Source organism: Caretta caretta, chromosome 2 (genome assembly GCF_965140235.1).
Source record: "Caretta caretta isolate rCarCar2 chromosome 2, rCarCar1.hap1, whole genome shotgun sequence".
NCBI lineage: Eukaryota > Metazoa > Chordata > Testudines > Cheloniidae > Caretta > Caretta caretta.
Genome location: NC_134207.1, coordinates 161,971,628 through 161,988,939, shown reverse-complemented (window position 1 = coordinate 161,988,939; position 17,312 = coordinate 161,971,628). Strand labels below are relative to the sequence as shown.

General features: G+C 42.9%; 1 long non-coding RNA gene across 1 annotated transcript; it reads right to left on the bottom strand.

The window, feature by feature from the left end:
• Positions 1-1,490: 1,490 nt before the first annotated feature.
• On the bottom strand, positions 1,491-16,213 carry LOC142070844 (uncharacterized). Its single transcript, XR_012666766.1, has 3 exons — positions 15,987-16,213; positions 5,717-5,755; positions 1,491-1,692 (listed from the first exon to the last, which is right to left on the bottom strand). It is a non-coding gene; the product is annotated as an uncharacterized LOC142070844 (long non-coding RNA).
• Between the last annotated feature and the right edge of the window lie 1,099 nt (positions 16,214-17,312).

Genomic DNA, 17,312 nt, shown 5'->3' with positions numbered 1-17,312 from the left:
AATCAGAAACTTGCAAGCAACTGAACATGTGGGACTACAATGGAAGTGCTTACAATCTTAACTATGGAAGCATACAACAAAAGTAGTATTGGAAAAAATGACTCCTGAGGCAGTCCACTAAGAACCCCTTTCCAACCAATAAAGTTTGCATCCATGACAACTCTTTATTGGGGCCGTTTTTCCACCCAGAATCCTATTTTACCTTCTACCATGACTCCATCTTAGCCATCAATTTCTGAGATGGAACATTTCCAAAAGCATTCTGAAAAATCTAATTACAGTATAGCATATTCACTGAAAGCACTTTATCCACTGCCAGGAAAGGAAAGAAATGCTGCCTGTTAAAGAGCCAGTGTAAGGCTGGATTCTGTTCCCATTCAAGTGAATGACAGAACTCTCACTGATTTTAACAGGAAGAGATTCAGGTGGAACAAAAATAATCTAAACAAGGCAACAGTGAAAAATGTAGGCAAGACTATTAGAGGAAACTCTGTGCAAAAAATTTTCCATCAGTCTCACAGATACTATCTGTCATCTGTTCCGTGTGTGTGAGTGTGAGAGTGGGTGTGATTACATGACACTTTACACTGTGATCCACCACTAGCACATTATGGACACGGGCTGCTACAATGGTAAATGTACATAGTAGCTTGTTTCAAAAGAAATTAACCCATAGATTCCTCCACAGAGCCAGTCTCTTGCATAGGAAACGTTGCAAGGAAACAGGGTATTAGTAATTACTGGGGCTGCTCAGTTCTGGAATATACCAAACTTCTAAGGTATCCAGTAGCATGCTGGCTGTACCCTGACTTGGATGCACTCACTGCAGGTGCTTCAGCAACGAGGCCTTGTAGGCATATTGGGACCCTTGATAGGTCCCAATAACCACTCAGACATATGGTTACGTGAAAGAGTATTCTAACAGGAGTTACAGGAAAGGGGAAAGATTGAAAATACCCTTGGTACAGAGGCTTAAACAGTTACAGGTCAAGCAATAGTGGTTTCTGTTTGGGTCCCTGGGGGCAGTCCAGTTGAGAGTCAAGGCTTTTCAGGCCTACTGCCTGGGGTGCCCTCTCCAGTTCAGTCTCTATTTCAAGCAAGAAAGAGATTGCATATCAGGTTCAGTTAGTGTTTCTCTTTGGGCCCCTCTGTGCTGGCTCCCTGCTCAGCAACTGCAGCATTCCTTCCCTCACCCCCACCAAGTCCCACACAGCCTTGCACAGAGCTATAACATCCAGCAGTCAGAAACTGTTTCACATGCAGCTTTGTCCACAGTTCCTCCACCCAGCTTCTCTGCAGCTCCTGGCTTGCCATGCAGCTGCTGCTTCCAAATAGAGTGAGCCAGTAGTCACTTCTTGATCCAGGATCCTTCCCCTTTCCTGGACAGGGAAGAGAAGTGCAGTGGGGAGGGGGCTGATGGGAGTTATAGTTAGCAGATCAATCACACTATTTACAAAATTGGAAGGAAGTAGATGGCAAATAATCCTTGCTAAAAAAAACACATGCTAATGAGGATGCTATGCCACAAGCACCTTTGGACCAATTCTGTAAGGGGAAGAGTAATGCATAAGAGGTGCTGAGCACCCACCTATCTCATTGAAGCAGGAGCTCAGCAATCTGCATGACCAAGTCACGTTGGTTCATTTTCTTTCTGTTTGCATTTGAAACACATCCCTAGAGTCAGCTATTGTCCTGTCAGTTACAAAAAGAAATAGAATGGGTCAAATTCATTTCTGATGCAATCCATTGACAGCACTGGAGCTAGACCGGAGATTAATATAACCCAATATGTTGCAGGAATGAAAGATACCTTAGCAACCCAAATGGCATCACATACATAAATAAAAAGGGATGCAAGAGGAACACAAAGAAAATGACATTTCCAGTATCAATTCATTTGGACTGAAGCAGAAAAGAATGACAGAGCCTTGCCTAGCTTTTAGGAAAGCAAGCAACAGCTTTGGCAGCCAGCCTGAAAGGGGGTTCATAATGCTACATATGGTATCTAAAACATTTTGACATTTTCTCTTGCTCCTGAAATGTCTCTATACTATAGGAAATAAACTCCCTGTAAGGTAAATAAATAAATAAAAGTCTGGAAAAGTACTTTTATTGGGCTTTTATAAACACAGTCTCAAGGTCAAGCAAAGCAAGCCATTGCCTTAGCTTCTGAAATTGAACAAGAGGACTACAGAGAACCAAAGGGAATGTTAAATAAAACACGTGAAACATCTCTAAACTGCAGTTGCAACCATGATATAATTTTGGCAAAATTCTTATTTGTTGACAGGTGCGTTTTAACAAGTTTTAATTGACAGAAACATTAATGTTTCTTACAAAGTCCCAGAAGCCTCCAACAGGATTCATGACAAAGTACACACAGTAGGAGACAATGTTCTAAGACAATATATGTCCACAAAATGGAACCATCACTGGCTCGTAATGAGCACAAAGGCCCTAATCCTCCAAACTCTATGCATGCGATTCAATCCCATTGACATCAACAGGGTTACTCTCATGCAGAAATGTACACAGGTGGAGAAGTGCTTAATCAGATCGTAACCATAGTGAGCAATACTAAGAACTTTATACACTGCAAATCTAATGTTTGTAAATCTTTTTCTGAATTATATGTTTTACTGATGCGCTGGAAAGTGATGCTAATGCCATTGCTCAGCTCTTTCTGAACAAATTCAATCTAAGGACTGATACTGTTAAACTCACAGAAACCACTGGGGACTTTGCTATGGGCCAACAACAAAAGAAATATGGCACAATCCCAAAGAGACCTCTACTCCAAATCACCCTTCATGGGCACCAACCTTTGATCTCCAGAGATGCTTAAATTCTCAGCTGCCTGCCCTTCTTGGGAAAGAAAGAGAGTGTGTCATGAATGGACGACTTAAATGGTTACACCAGAGGGTCTACAGCAGCTTTAGCAGAGGAGCCTTTACAGGGGCTTAAAAGGTGGTATAAACTGGGATTGATCCAGCCTATTGATGTTAAAATCTGTGATTATAAAATACAATGGCCATCTAAATAATTCACATAAAATTACAGAGCGGCAAATGACGTTTTTCTAAAAGCCTGTGGCAGGGTGTACCAGGCCCTTTGAGGTCCCCTTCTGGAGGCCTCACAGTTCTACCACCCTCCCCCAGGAAAGGAGAAGTGAAGATGGTTCTCCAGGCCTGCCTAGAAAGGCTGTAGAGAATCAGCCAATCAGAGCACAGCAGGCTCCGATAAAAGGAGCAGCAGGATCTGAGCAGGTCAGTTGCTGGTTGAGACCAGAAGGGTCAGGAAGGGCTGGGAAGGCTGTGAGACTCTCCAGACAAGGTGGCCTGGGAGATACCCTGCTCAAGCAGGGTACAGATGGAGACCCAAAGAAGGTGATGGGACCAAGTGGGAAGTGGCCCAGGGAATAGCAGCAACAGCTATTAAAGGAACTGGCATGTGAATGCTATTTGTAGGGTCCCTGGGTGGTGCGCAGGCCTGGGTCCCCCTACTGGCGAAGTGGCCAAAGCTCCAAGGAGGAGAAAAGACTCAGTACTAAAAGCCCAAGAAAGGGGCTAGAATTTAAACAGGCCTGGAAATGGGGCTGAAGATCCTGGAGAGAGCCAACCCTTCATTTAACTTTGTTACCTGCCCCTCTGTCCCCGGAAGGGGACTGAAGTTAAATAGTGACCTGTCTGGAGAGCTGGGACACCACAGAACAGCTAAAGGCAAAGAGTCTCCAGGCAGAAAGCCCTGGAGGTGCTGCTCTATAACAAGGCAGGGACAGGCCCAGAAGGAACTGAGGACTGAGACCAGAGACAAGGCCACAGGTGCCAACAAGGGCTTGTTCAGGCATTTTAGGCTGTGTGATTTGGCAGAAGGTTTGGGCCACTGAAGACCTACTTGATGAGGTTAACAGCCTACAGGGGGAGCTGGGACCAGACAGAGAGAGAGTGAAGGTTCACACCCAACCAACAGGAGGCATTCAAGAGAGGTGAGTGTCCCCCGTCACAAAGCCAAAGAGCAATTCTGTCTTCCTGTCTTTAATGAGTAAAATCTGTCTTTGAAAAAGCTTTAGAATTTGTCATAATGGTAATGATCATTTTGGGCGTTTCCACTTTAAGTGTAAATAAACTAAAAGCATAAAAGAACTTTTAAAAAACAATTAAAAGGAGTGAATGGGGATTTCTTGCAATTTAATTTGATTTCTTCAAGTTCTCCAAAACCAGCCCAGGCAAATGAGTTTACATCGCCATGCCCACTGGGTGGGGAAAGAAATTCCTGTGTATTGCAGCAGCACCCAGAGACCCCAAGCAGGATCAGAGCTCCACTGCATTAGGTACTTGGAACAGGGTATGCTGACGTAGGAGCTAACTCAGCACCCTGTCACTCAAATCACCACCAGTATACATGAAACGGAGCCTGATTGAAAGATAGGCAGTTGGCAAAGGATGCCAATTAACAGAGTAGAGATATTGCTGAGGGACTAGTTGTGTGAAACTAACCCCTCAGCAGCTGGGACTACATAAGCAAACAGGAAGGACGTGCTACGGGGAAGAATTGGGAACTTGAAGGAAGGCAGATGGATGTAGAACTGTACCCTTCCCCCAGAAGTAATTGGGGAAGCTGGCTACTGACTCTAAATATAACATATAATAAAGCAGAGTGGTGGTTAAGAAGACCTGGAGTGGTTGTGGTCTATGATTGAGGCTGGAAAGGACTCGCAGGGGACCATCCTGTGACAGTGTTGTACAAAGACATTGTAAGAAAATGTCCCTTCCCCAAAGAGATTGCCATCTAATTGATAATAAATGGACTACTATCTCAATTCAGTTGGTTAGTATAGATTTTCTTCTGTGAAATCAGCTGATCCCCATGTCACCCAAATAGGGAAGGAACTATGTTTTGGTTCTGAAAAACATTTCTTCCAAGTTGGCTGGCAGACAAGTCAGCAGGCTTTACTTTGTTTCTAAAGGTCACTGCACCTGGACTCATGAGGCAGATGTCCTTATCAAGGTTAGAAGTGATGTCTGAGAGAAAAAAAGTACGTGATGAGCCATGATGGCAGTTTAACAGCAACTCAGCGGATAACAGGTCCTCGCTTCCCTAAGATTCAGAGAGCCTCAGGCCTTTCCAGTGGCAATCAGTGACCTTTCCTAAGACACTGAGGGTGGGATTTTCAAAGGTACTTAAGTGCCTAACTCCCACTGAAATCAATGTAGTGTAGTGAGAAGTGGCTCTCTCTCTTACAGTCTACTGGTCTTCACTAGCCCTTTTTAGTAAACATCAAAGCTTAGACAATAGATGGTAGATCCTTATGAGGTTCTCCTGGCCAACCAACATCAGCCACTAGTCTTATGGGTAGGGTGACCAGATGTCCTGTTTTTATAGGGACAGTCCCGTTTTTGGGGACTTTTTCTTATATAGGCACCTATTACCCCCCTCCTCCTTCCCGTTATTTCACAGTTGCTATCTGGTCACCCTACTTATGGAAGACATCAAATCTACAGTGATCCCAGTTGGTAGAAATATGCTTAATATATGTTGAGACTTAAATAATTTGGTCACACTTTGGGTCTGATCCGCCACTGAGAACTTCATAGGCCTGTGACCCATGCAAGGCTCAGAGGTCCACCTATGTGATATATGTGCTGTTGTGCTGTATGATAGCACAACTAAGCCCACGTTATGCTCTCAGCAGTACTATTTACACATTGTGACTTACCTAGGGATGTCTTCTTATACTGGTGTTCTTCCATCTTCTCTGAAAGAGAGAAACAAAGAATAAACGCTGTCAAGGTTCCTTCCCCACTCTGAACTCCAGGATACAGATGTGGGGACCTCCATGAAAACCTCCTAAGCTTACTTTTACCAGCTTAGGTTAAAACTTCCCCAAGGTACAAACTATTTTACCTTTTGCCCTTGGTGGTGGCAGTGAAAGTCCAAATGTCTAACTGGTTTTATTTTATTAGGAAAGAGCCCATTTGGAAATGTCTTTCCCCCCAAAATCCTCACCAAAACATTGCACCCCCCTTCCTGGGGAAGGTTTGATAAAAGTCCTCATCAATTTGCATAGGTGACCACAGACCCAAACCCTTGGATCTTAAGAACAATGAAAAAGCATTCAGTTTCTTAAAAGAAGAATTTTAATAGAAGAAAAAGTAAAAAGAATCACCTGTGTAAAATCAGGATGGTAAATACCTTACAGGCTAATTAGATTCAAAACACAGAGAATCCCTCTAGGCAAAACCTTAAGTTACACAAAGACAGGAATATCCATTCCATTCAGCACAGCTTATTTTCTCAGCCATTTAAACAAACAGAATCTAACGCGTATCTAGCTAGATTATTTACTAAGTTCTAAGACTCCATTCCTGTTCTGTCCCTGGCAAAAGCATCACCCAGACAGACACAAACCCTTTGTTTCTCCCCCCACTCCAGCTTTGAAAGTATCTTGTCTCCTCATTGGTCATTGTGGTCAGGTGCCAGAGAGGTTATCCTAGCTTCTTAACCCTTTACAGGTGAAAGGGTTTTTCCTCTGGCCAGGAGGGATTTTAAAGGTGTTTACCCTTCCCTTTATATTTATGACAAACGCCCTTCAAGTAAATGAATGCAGTAGTACTGATTAACATTATTCAAACACTGCATGTTGAAACAGAAAAGTCTCATAATCAAATTAAATATTACCCTAACTTGCTTCAATTCAAGAGAGAACCCAGAGTCTCCTGCATGGTAAAATATGTTCCTCCATTTCAAAAGAAACAAAAGCTGCCCAGGGAGCTCACAAGTAGAGCATAGCCTCTAGTGAAATGGGTATGTCAAAGATAGGGGTGGTCGGTCTCAGTGGGGTCAAGACAATTGTTTCAGGGGATGAGAATGGCAGTGAATCTGGAGTTTCATAAGAAGGGAACCACCAATTTGAGTGGGAAGGCCTGGTAGCATGAGTAATCTCATGTATAACTATTTTAGGGGAGAAATGGTTGATTTTATTTGACCAGCATTACTTTTGCAATCCATTTCCTTGCTTATCAGGTGAAGTACTGTAAATGGCACATTGCTATCAGCCACAGCACTTCCCAAATTCTCTCCCATCCAGTAAGGTGATCCAGCAACCCCTGGAAACAGAAGTTGCTTCTGCTGTCACTATTCTAAAAGAATGTATGGAAATGAATTATCCACTTTCTTTCTAGGATATCAAGCTGTTGGGAACTGACATTTAACACATCGAGTACTCTGTGTACATTCTATACTTAGTAGGCAACTTCCACAACTTCATCAACAAGTTATGGTTCACAGTGCTGATATGATTGTAACATACTGTTAGATGATGTTTACTGCAACAGCTTCATGAAGATGGCTCAAAGCCAACGAGTGCAGAGAAGAGAAGTTTCTGTTCTTCTGATCAGTGAAAACTCAGTCTAAACTTGAAGTAGAAAGTCCTACATTATCACTTTCTTACGTGCCAGAGAAAAACAAACTGTTTGTTGTGAATGCATGCAACAAACCATCCTTGGGATTTAATAATGGGACCCTGTAATACTTTGCACTTCTATTGTGCTTTGCACCCTCAGATCCCAAGACATTCTACAAGCATTAATTATTTAAATCCAACAGGCTGAGTAAGATAGGGAAAGTAAAACTTCCCCATTTTGAACATAAGTTTGTTGCTCAACCACCATTGGCAGAATTGGAAATAGAACCTAGCTTTTCTTACTTTGAGACCCTTACAGCCTGCTTCAACTGTTTTCAAAGCTTACACATTTGTTAATGGTGGGAATTGGTAGGTAAGATCCCATGGGAAGCAAGTCTAAGGGGAAAAACAGTTCAAGAAAGTTGGCAGTTTTTCAAAGAGACATTATTAAGGGCAAAAGAGCAAACTGTGTAGGAAAGACAGGAAGTATGGCAAGAGAGCACTCTGACTTAACTAGGAGATCTTTAATGACCTGAAACTCAACAAAGAGTCCTACAAAAAGTGGCAAATAGGTCAAATTACAAAGGATAAACATAAGCAAATAACACAAGCTTGTAGGGACAAAATTAGAAAGGCCAAGGGACAAAATGAGATTAAACCAGCTACAGACATAAAGGGTAACAAGCAAACATTCCACAAATACATTAGAAGCAAGAGGAAGACTAAGGAAACGGTAGGCCCATTACTCAATTGTGGGGAGGAGAATAACAGAAAATGTGGAAACAGAAGTGCTAAATGACATTTTTGTTTCAATTTTCACCAGAAACGTTAGTAGCAGTTGGACATCTAACACAGTGGATGCCAGTGAAAATGAGGTAGGATCTGGGGCTAAAATAGGGAAAGAACAAGTTAAAAATTACTTGGACAAGTTAGAAGTCTTCAAGTCACCAGTGCCTGATTAAATACATCCTATAATATTCAAGCAGCTGATTGAGGAGATATGAGCCATTAGAGATTATCTTCAAAAAGTCCTGGAAGACAGGAGACATTCCAGAGGACTGGAAAAGGGCAAATATAGTGCCAATCTATAAAAAGGGGAATAAGAACAACCCGGGGAATTACAGACCTGTCAGCTTAACTTCAGTACCCCTAACAATAATGGAGCAAAGAATTAAACATCAATTTGCAAACACCTAGAAAATAATAAGGTAATAAGTATCAGTCAGCATAGATTTGTCAAGAACAAATCATGTTAAACCAACCTAATAGCTTTTTCCGACAGGGTAACAAGCCTTATGGATGGGGGGGAAGCGGTAGATGTGGTATATCTTAATTTTAGTAAGGCTGTCTTGCATGACCGTCTCATAAACAAACTAGGGAAATACAACCTAGATGGAGCTACTATAAAGGGGAGAAGGGGCATAACTTGTTGGAAAACCATTCCCAGAGAGTAGTTATCAGTGGTTCACAGTCAAGCTGGAAGGGCATATCGAGTGGGGTCCAACAAGGATCAGTTCTGGGTCTGGTTCTGTTCAATACCTTCATCAATGATTTAGATAATGGCATAGAGCAATAAAGTTGTGGAGGATACCAAGCTGGCAGGGGTTGCAAGTGCTTTGGTGGATAGGATTAAGATTTAAAATGATCTGGACAAACTGGAGAAATGATCTGAAGTAAATAGGATGAAATTCAATAAGGACAAATGCAAAGTACTCCACTTAGAAAGAACAATCAGTTGCCAACTGCCTAGGAAGGAGTACTAAAGAAAGGGATCTGGTGGTCATAGTGGACCACAAGCTAAATATGAGTCAACAGTGTAACACTGTTGCAAAAACAAAAACAGAAAAAAGCAAACATCATTCTGGGATGTATTAGCAGGAGTGTTGTAAGCAAGACAGGAGAAGTAATTCTTCCACTCTACTCCATGCTGATTAGGCCTCAACTGAAGTATTGTGTCCAGTTCTGGATGCCATGTTTCAGGAAAGATGTGGAAAAACTGGAGAAAGTCCAGAGAAGAGCAACAGAAATGATTAAAGGTCTAAAAAACATGACCTATGATGGAAGATTGAAAAAACTGGGTTTATTTAGTCTGGAGAAGAGAAGACTGGGGAGGGGGATGACACACGATAACAGCTTTCAAGTATATAAAAGGTTGTTACAAAGGAGGAGGGAGAAAAATTGTTTTTCTTAACCTCTGAGGATAGGACAAGAAACAATGGGCTTAAATTGCAGCAAGGGCAGTTTAGGTTGAACATTAGGAAAAACTTCCTATCAGGGTGGTTAAGCACTAGAATAAATTGCCTAGGGAGACTGTGGAATCTCCATCACTAGAGATTTTTTTAAGAGCAGGTCAGACAAACACCTGTTGAGGATGGTCTTGATAATACTTAGTCATGCCATGAGTGCAGGGAACTGGACCAGATGACCTCTCGCTGTCCCCTCCAGTCTTATGATTCCAGCTTTTGTGCACGTTCCATATTTGTCTGGATATTGCTAAAAATGCAGAAATGAAACATTCTGTAGTTGTGCTCAGACCCTGCCACCTTCCCAATTTTTATTTATGATTTTTATTCTTTATGGATTTATCTTAATAACATTCACTTATTGACTAAAATCTGCTTTTTATGGCCTCTTAGATTGAATTGTTTGGAGGTCAAAAGAATAATTCCTTTAATAATGTACTTTCTACCATTTCAGCAGTAGTACTTATGAAATCATCTTTCTTTTACTGAGGTAATTTCCCTGTCTTTAGAATACTCCATTTCCCCCTTTTGCTCTGTTAAGCATATTTTAGTTAAAAGTGAATGGATCAGTCCCATGTCACACCTAATAATCCTTTTTGACTTGTTCTCTGACAGCAACAAATTAAGGAGGAAGCCACTTAGAATGTAGGTGATAGTCCTTGCTGGTATCTCATTTTCAGCTATTCAGAGACAGTCATAGATAGAGGAGCATAGTTAAATGCTCCATAATCCTTAAAAGCAGTTTAGAGGGCCTTAGAGTGAATTGCTTTGCAGGTATGGTAAATAACGCAACTCATATTCAGAAAGGTGGGATTGTAACTAATGAAAGTGACTGCACATATATGCACAGGTACACTCACAGATACACGGACAAATCTGGGTACCATTGTAGTCAGTGGGAATTTTGCCACTGATTTCATTGGAGCTGTCAGGGTTCCTTCCCCACTCTGAACTCTGGGGTACAGATGTGGGGACCTATTTGAAAGACCCTCTATGCTTATTTTAATAGCTTAGGTTAAAAACTTTCCCAAGGCACAAATTCCACCTTGTCCTTGAACAGTATGATGCCACCATCAAGTGATTTAGACAAAGAACCAGGGAAAGGACCACTTGGAGACCTATTCCCCCAAAATATTCCCCCAAACCCTATACCCCCTTTCCTGGGGAAGGCTTGAGAATAATATCCTCACCAATTGGTACAGGTGAACACAGACCCAAACCCTTGGATCTTAAGAAAAATCAATCAGGTTCTTAAAAGAAGAATTTTATTTAAAGAAAAGGTAAAAGAATCACCTCTGTAAAATCAGAAGGGTAAATACTTTACAGGGTAATCAGATTCAAAACACAGAGGATTCCCCTCTAGGCAAAACCTTAAAGTTACAAAAAACCGGGATAAACCTCCCTCTAGCAAAGGGAAAATTCACAAGTTGAAGACAAAAGGTAATCTAATGCACCTTGCCTTATTTACTTTTTTTGTAATATCAGAGACTTGTACAGGATGGCTTATAGGAGAAGGAGTTTTTTGACCTGATGCTTCTCTGCTTTCCACAGAGAACACACCAAGAAAGCCGCCCCACAAGATTTGAAAGTATCTTCTTTCCCCATTGGTCCTTTTGGTCAGGTGCCAACCAGGTTATTTGAGCTTCTTAACCCCTTACAGGTAAGGAGGAATTCTAGGCTATCCTTAGCTGTATGGTTATGACAGGAGCTGAGATTTGAGCCACAGACATTTTACAATGTATCCAAACTGTTCCACTATCACTGATGACTTCACAGATCAGGGGCACATTCTGTCACAACGTGCTACTGCCATATAAGTAATAATGGTAATATGAAGTCAAACATCAAATACTACACCATACAAAAGAGGATATGGCTGCTGCTAACAAAATAAAAGAAGAAAATCTGTGGAAAAAGATCAAGAGTAAGTTTAATAGTCCAAAGCCAGAGGTAGCAATTAGGGCACTTGAAAGGCCTCTTGCTGCCTAACCTTCTTGACGATTTGAGAAGGCTCCCAAAAATTGCTGAGACTAAAGCACTTAGATATTCTGAGCTGAACATTTTCTGAGCTTCAGGACTCTTCTACATGGTGCTCTTTAAATGTTCTAGAACAGTGGTTTCCCCAACTTGGGAAAAGCCCCTGGCACGCTGGGCCCGTTTGTTTATCTGCCGCGTCTGCAGGTTCGGCTGATCGCGGCTTCCACTGGCCGCAGTTCGCCTCTGAAGGCCAATGGGGGCCACAAGGAAGCGGCACAGGCCGAGGGACGTACTGGCTGCTGCTTCCCACAGCCCCCATTGGCCTGGAGCGGCGAACCGTGGCCAGTGGGAGCCGCGATCAGCTGAACCTGCAGACACGGCAGGTAAACAAACTGGCCCAGCCCGCCATGGGCTTTCCCTGCACAAGTGGCGTTCCAGGTTTGGGAAACACTGTTCTAGAAGATTTGAATTTTATTACAAAATAATGGACCAGTTTGGAGGGCCTACCACATTCAGTGCTTAGTAGAGGTTTTTAAAAAATTCAAAAAATGGCCTTTTTTTTTTAAATCAGAAATTTTTACAAAATTGTTTTTTTCAAAACATTTTTAAAAAATTTTCATTTCCCCCCCGTTTCTTTTCTCCCAAATTTCTTCCTTTTCCTGCCTCCTTTTCAGTAGCAAAATGGAAAAGGGCACAGGTGGCAGGAAATAAAAAAGTAATCTGAGTATGGCTATCATACTCCATTAGAGTGCAATGGAACAATCATATTCACAAGCTAATTCATCACACAACCAGGGACAAGAACACAGTATTAGGAATTTAATGAAAATGAGTTATGATGATTCTATTTCTAATTTTTAATGAGACTCTGCCTCGTGGATGAAGTAGTATCAGAATGTGTATCACGTGTATAGATGGAGAAATACAATAATATCCTACATTATATCTCAGTTGTACTTCTTAACAGCTTACTGAGGCTGCACTGCAAGGGGAAAATGAGAACAGCAGGTGAATGAAACATAAAAACACTGACAGGCAGAGACAGACCCATGGGTGGTCGGTATAATAGGCCAGAGGATGGCTGCCAGAACCCTGGTTGAGGAGTTTGGGGGGGGGGGGGAAGTTTTTGCTTTATTTTGCCCCATGCAGGTTCTTGGATGGCTGAGGAGGTGGTATGTGCTATTCAGCTTCCTGGGTTCATCAGTAATCTCCCTGGACTCCCCGGAAACTGCCTGGAGCATATCAAAAGCTTCTTTGGGAGGAGAGTGAGACGCTTTTCCCCGGGATGGCTTTGGGTCCGGAGAGGGAGTTGGCCCAGGACTTCTTAGGGCAGGTGCGGGGGTTTGGGGAAACTCTAGGGAGGTGTGCGGGGGAGATTCGGGGCTTCAGTTGGCCGGGGCCCCTTCAGGTGGGGGGAGGTTCGGGACTCTGGCCACGGGGAAGGCGCAGAGCTGGGGGCTATCCTCCCTGAACGGGGGCTCCATGCACCACCCATGGACAGGCCAAATAAATCAGGAAATCTAGAGTAATCTGACCACATGTGGATTAGAAAGCCAGTTATTTGTATTACAGGCCCCAACCCACTGTGTTACACAAACACATAAAGAAACAATCACTGCCCCCAAAAGAGTTTACAATCTAAATATAAGACTACAGGCCACAGGTGAATACAACAAAGGTGGTAGAGCACAAAGTAGCAGTCAGAGAATTGTGATCAGCATAAGTAGCAGTCCCAGTGCACCAGCTGCCTAACTGTTCTTGAATGTTCTGTGGCCATTGTGGCAGAGGACAGTTTTAAGGAGGGAATCTGAAGAACAACGAAGTGGTAGCTTTGTGTATTTTTTTTTTAAGCAGTTGGTGCCATTTGATTTTTAACAGCTTTTGTAGATTTCCTCATCATTAATAATAAATGGAATACTTTGCACATAGATGGCTCTTTTCATTTGAGGCTCTTAAAGTGATTTACAAACTTTATCAAAGCCTCATTACCTCAAGGGGCATGTCTACACGTCAGTAAAAAAAAACAAAAAGGCTCGGCACCAGGCCTCACAGCCCATCTCAAATGACTCAGGCTGCGGGGCTCAAAATAGCAGTGTAGCCATTTGGGCTCGGAGTGGAGCCCAGGCTCTGAGACCCTTCCCTTTTGTGGGGTTCAGAGCCTGAGCTCCAGCCCAAGCCCGAATGTCTACACTGCAATTTTTAGCCCCTCAGCCCGAGCCCCACAAATGCAAGTCAATTGACCCAGGGCCAGCTCCGACTGTGCCATGGGTCTTTTGGTGCAGTGCAGATACACCCAGATGTGTTAGTTATTATAAGTGCCCTGTCTATACATGAGTAAGCTGAGGCTCAGGCCCATTTTACAAAAAAAGTCTACTGATTCTGGGTGCCATGACTATCAGGAGTTGTATGAACGGCACCCAAAATTAGTGGATACTTCTGAAAAAGTTGGCCTTGTTGACTTGCATGCATAATTCATTGACAGAACCAAGAACTGAACCCAGGAATCCTGACCACCAGTTTCCTGCTGTAACCACTAGACACACTCCATCTCCATGGCTGGGACACACAGACCAGCATTTTATGACCATGATTATTCCCAGCAGCAGAGCTTCCAGCTATGACAAAATAGCACAGATGATTAGTGCTCCCACAATTATTATTAAAGTCCACATGGAAACTCTGAGTAGTGGGTTTTGTTGGGCTTCTCACTGCTAAAAAGGTTTGAGTAATGTTTTTCATTAGTATTTGTCATCCTAGAACTGATGGATGTCTCCTTCCCTTGACAAAACTGCAATGAGTAGAGAATATAGAACATACATCTGTTGTAGTGATAGTGATTGTGGTTGTGGCCAGAATAAGAAATGGCTCCCATTTAACGCAGTTTTACTACAATCTTAACATTTGAATTGACCAATCCCTCCTTGGATGCCACAGAGCAATGGTGGTAGAACTCAGTGCACCATTTAGCACCATTTCCATCCATTTTTAGGTGGCTCACGGAGATACAAGACACCTTTGGATGTTAGGGACTTTCAGTGGCAATGCTGGGAGGGAAGGACATGGTTTTAAGCCTTGCTTGGATATTATTTATAAAAAAAAAAGATCAGGGAAATGGATGGCTCTAGACGATCCAGGTCAGTAGTGACTAAATATTGTTAGCATCAGCATTATGAGGAAAAAGGAATTAGTGGCTTTAGGCTCATTTCTACTGGACAGGTGCCCCATTTCATAAGAACTGGCCTTGTTGTTGGGACCTACCACAGAAACACTGAGAATGGAATGAACACTGAACTACTTTATAATCCCTCGAAGTGTCTCCTTATGGCTGGGTTCAAGCACAACAATGGGAAAGCCTGGCCCTTTCTGTGGCTAAATAGAGAATTTATTTCTCGTAGGCTGTCATATCTTTCCCAAGCATGAAATTTACTTTCAAAATGAAAAATTATTTAATCCATATATATAACACATGATAGAAACAGGAGTTAATTCAGTGTGTTGCAACCTCTTGCACAGGTTGCAGGGGGAAGAAATTTGATAAGGTACCAGGAAGTCAGTCTGTATGCACATGGCTGGATGCAGGAACAGCATCTCTGTAAATAGTTTTCTTAATAAAGGGCCAGCTTAGTTTTAGAAACATGGAGTCCTTTCATGTTATTATCCAGTACATGAAAGAGAGTAGTTGGCATTAACATTCTGACAGCCAGATCGCATTTGGGGAGAAGCCCACAGGAAGGTGTGAGGGGGAACTCTAGAAGGTTTATCTTTCAGTTTTCAGGACACCATCCTCTCTAGGAAAAGGGGCTTCCCTCTCTAGGAAAAGGGGCTTCTGGGAAGGAGGGGCTGCTGAAAGGGTGGGGGACAAAGCAAAACCTGACAATCACTACGTTCTTGAACGAACTCACACAGGAAGATGATCAAAGACAAAAACACCATATCACTTGCGGGTGCACACTTTTCACAAAGCAATCACTTTATAGCTGACCTATCAGTCCTCATACTCAAAGGAAACCTGCACAACATGTTCAAAAGACGAGCCTGGGAACTTAAATTCATAACTTCACTAGACACTAAAAATCATGAACTGAAGAGAGACACTGGATTTATGGCTTATTACAACAATCTATAACCCACTAACAACCCCCACATACACTTTCTTTACTCCCTTATGACTGCAGGGGTGTTAACAAGCCACTTCACCTTGAATGGTCCCTTTAAGTATGTTAAGTACTTATGCTAAGCAATCTGTTCCACCTGGTATTTAGCTGTGACACTGAGTACATTTCCCAGACCTGAAGAAGAGCTCTATATAAGTTTGAAAGCTTGTCTCTCTTTCCAACAGAAAATGGTCCAATAAAAGATATTACCTCACCCTGCTTGTCCTCCAGATCCACACAGGCAGTAGCCATTGTGCAAGGATGGTTACCCCTCCTTGTGGCTCTACTGTTCTCCTTAGCCCCCTGGCAGAATGGCTCTTGCAGGAGAGGACTCAGTAGGAGTCCGTGCTAATTACAACATCATAAATACTCCCACCCAGATTTCTTTATTCATGGGCAGAGTAGGAGATGCTGCTATAGCTGTAGACAGAAAATGGTTTTGTGCTTCCCACATCCACCCACAAAGCCTTATGTAGGGAAACTCCTGCCGAACACCTACAGAAGGGTTTCCTTGGAGAGCAGGGGATGGTGCAGTAAAGGCACCCAACCCCCTTCTCTGTAGACTGCTTCTGTTAGATCCCCTCCACCTCAGAGAACAGAGGCTTTAGAGTTATTAGCACCATGTAACTCTTCAAGGTGACCCAGATCCATAATGTTCATGTCATAGTGCACAGGATTTTACTGTGATATTCAGCGAATATGCTGAAAGACAACTGACAAATAGAGTGGGAAATAAGAGGTGAAAATGGTAAATTTATCACTCCCATCACCAAGGGCTCCGGAGTCTTCCCAAAAGTTGGGGAGCTGGGGGCCCCAGCCCCTTTGAGCCCCTTCCCCCAAGGGCTCACCCCCCACCCCTCCTGTTCCCCCAGAAGCCCTGCCTCTGGCCAAGTCAGAAGCCAGAGCGGGGCCAGGGAGCCAAAAACAGCCCCTTGCCTGTGTCCCCACCCTCAGTCCCACCTCCCAGGGCAGGTGGAGGGACCCAGGCTCCCCACAGCTGCCCATGAGGCTCTTCCCAACCCAGCTCTGGCAGGGGCCTCGGAGCCTCTCATAAATATAAAGGGAAGAGTAAACACCTTTAAATCCCTCCTGGCCAGAGGAAAAACCCTTTCATCTGTAAAGGGTTAAGAAGCTAAGATAACCTCGTTGGCACCTGACCAAAATGACCAATGAGGAGACAAGATACTTTCAAAGCTGGAGTGGGGGGAAACAAACGGTTCTCTCGGTCTGTGTGTTGTTTTTGCCAGGACCAGAGCAGAAATGCAGGTCAGAACTCCGGTAAAGAGTTAATAAGCAATCTAGTTAGATATGCGTTAGATTCTGTTTGTTTAAATGGCTGATAAAATAAGTTGTGCTGAATGGAATGTACATTCCTGTTTTTGTGTCTTTTTGTAACTTAAGGTTTTGCCTAGAGGGATTCTCTATGTTTCGAATCTGATTACCCTGTAAGGTATTTCCTTTCCTGATTTTACATAGGTGATGCTTTTACTTTTTCTTCAATTAAAATTCTTCTTTTAAGAACCTGATTGCTTTTTC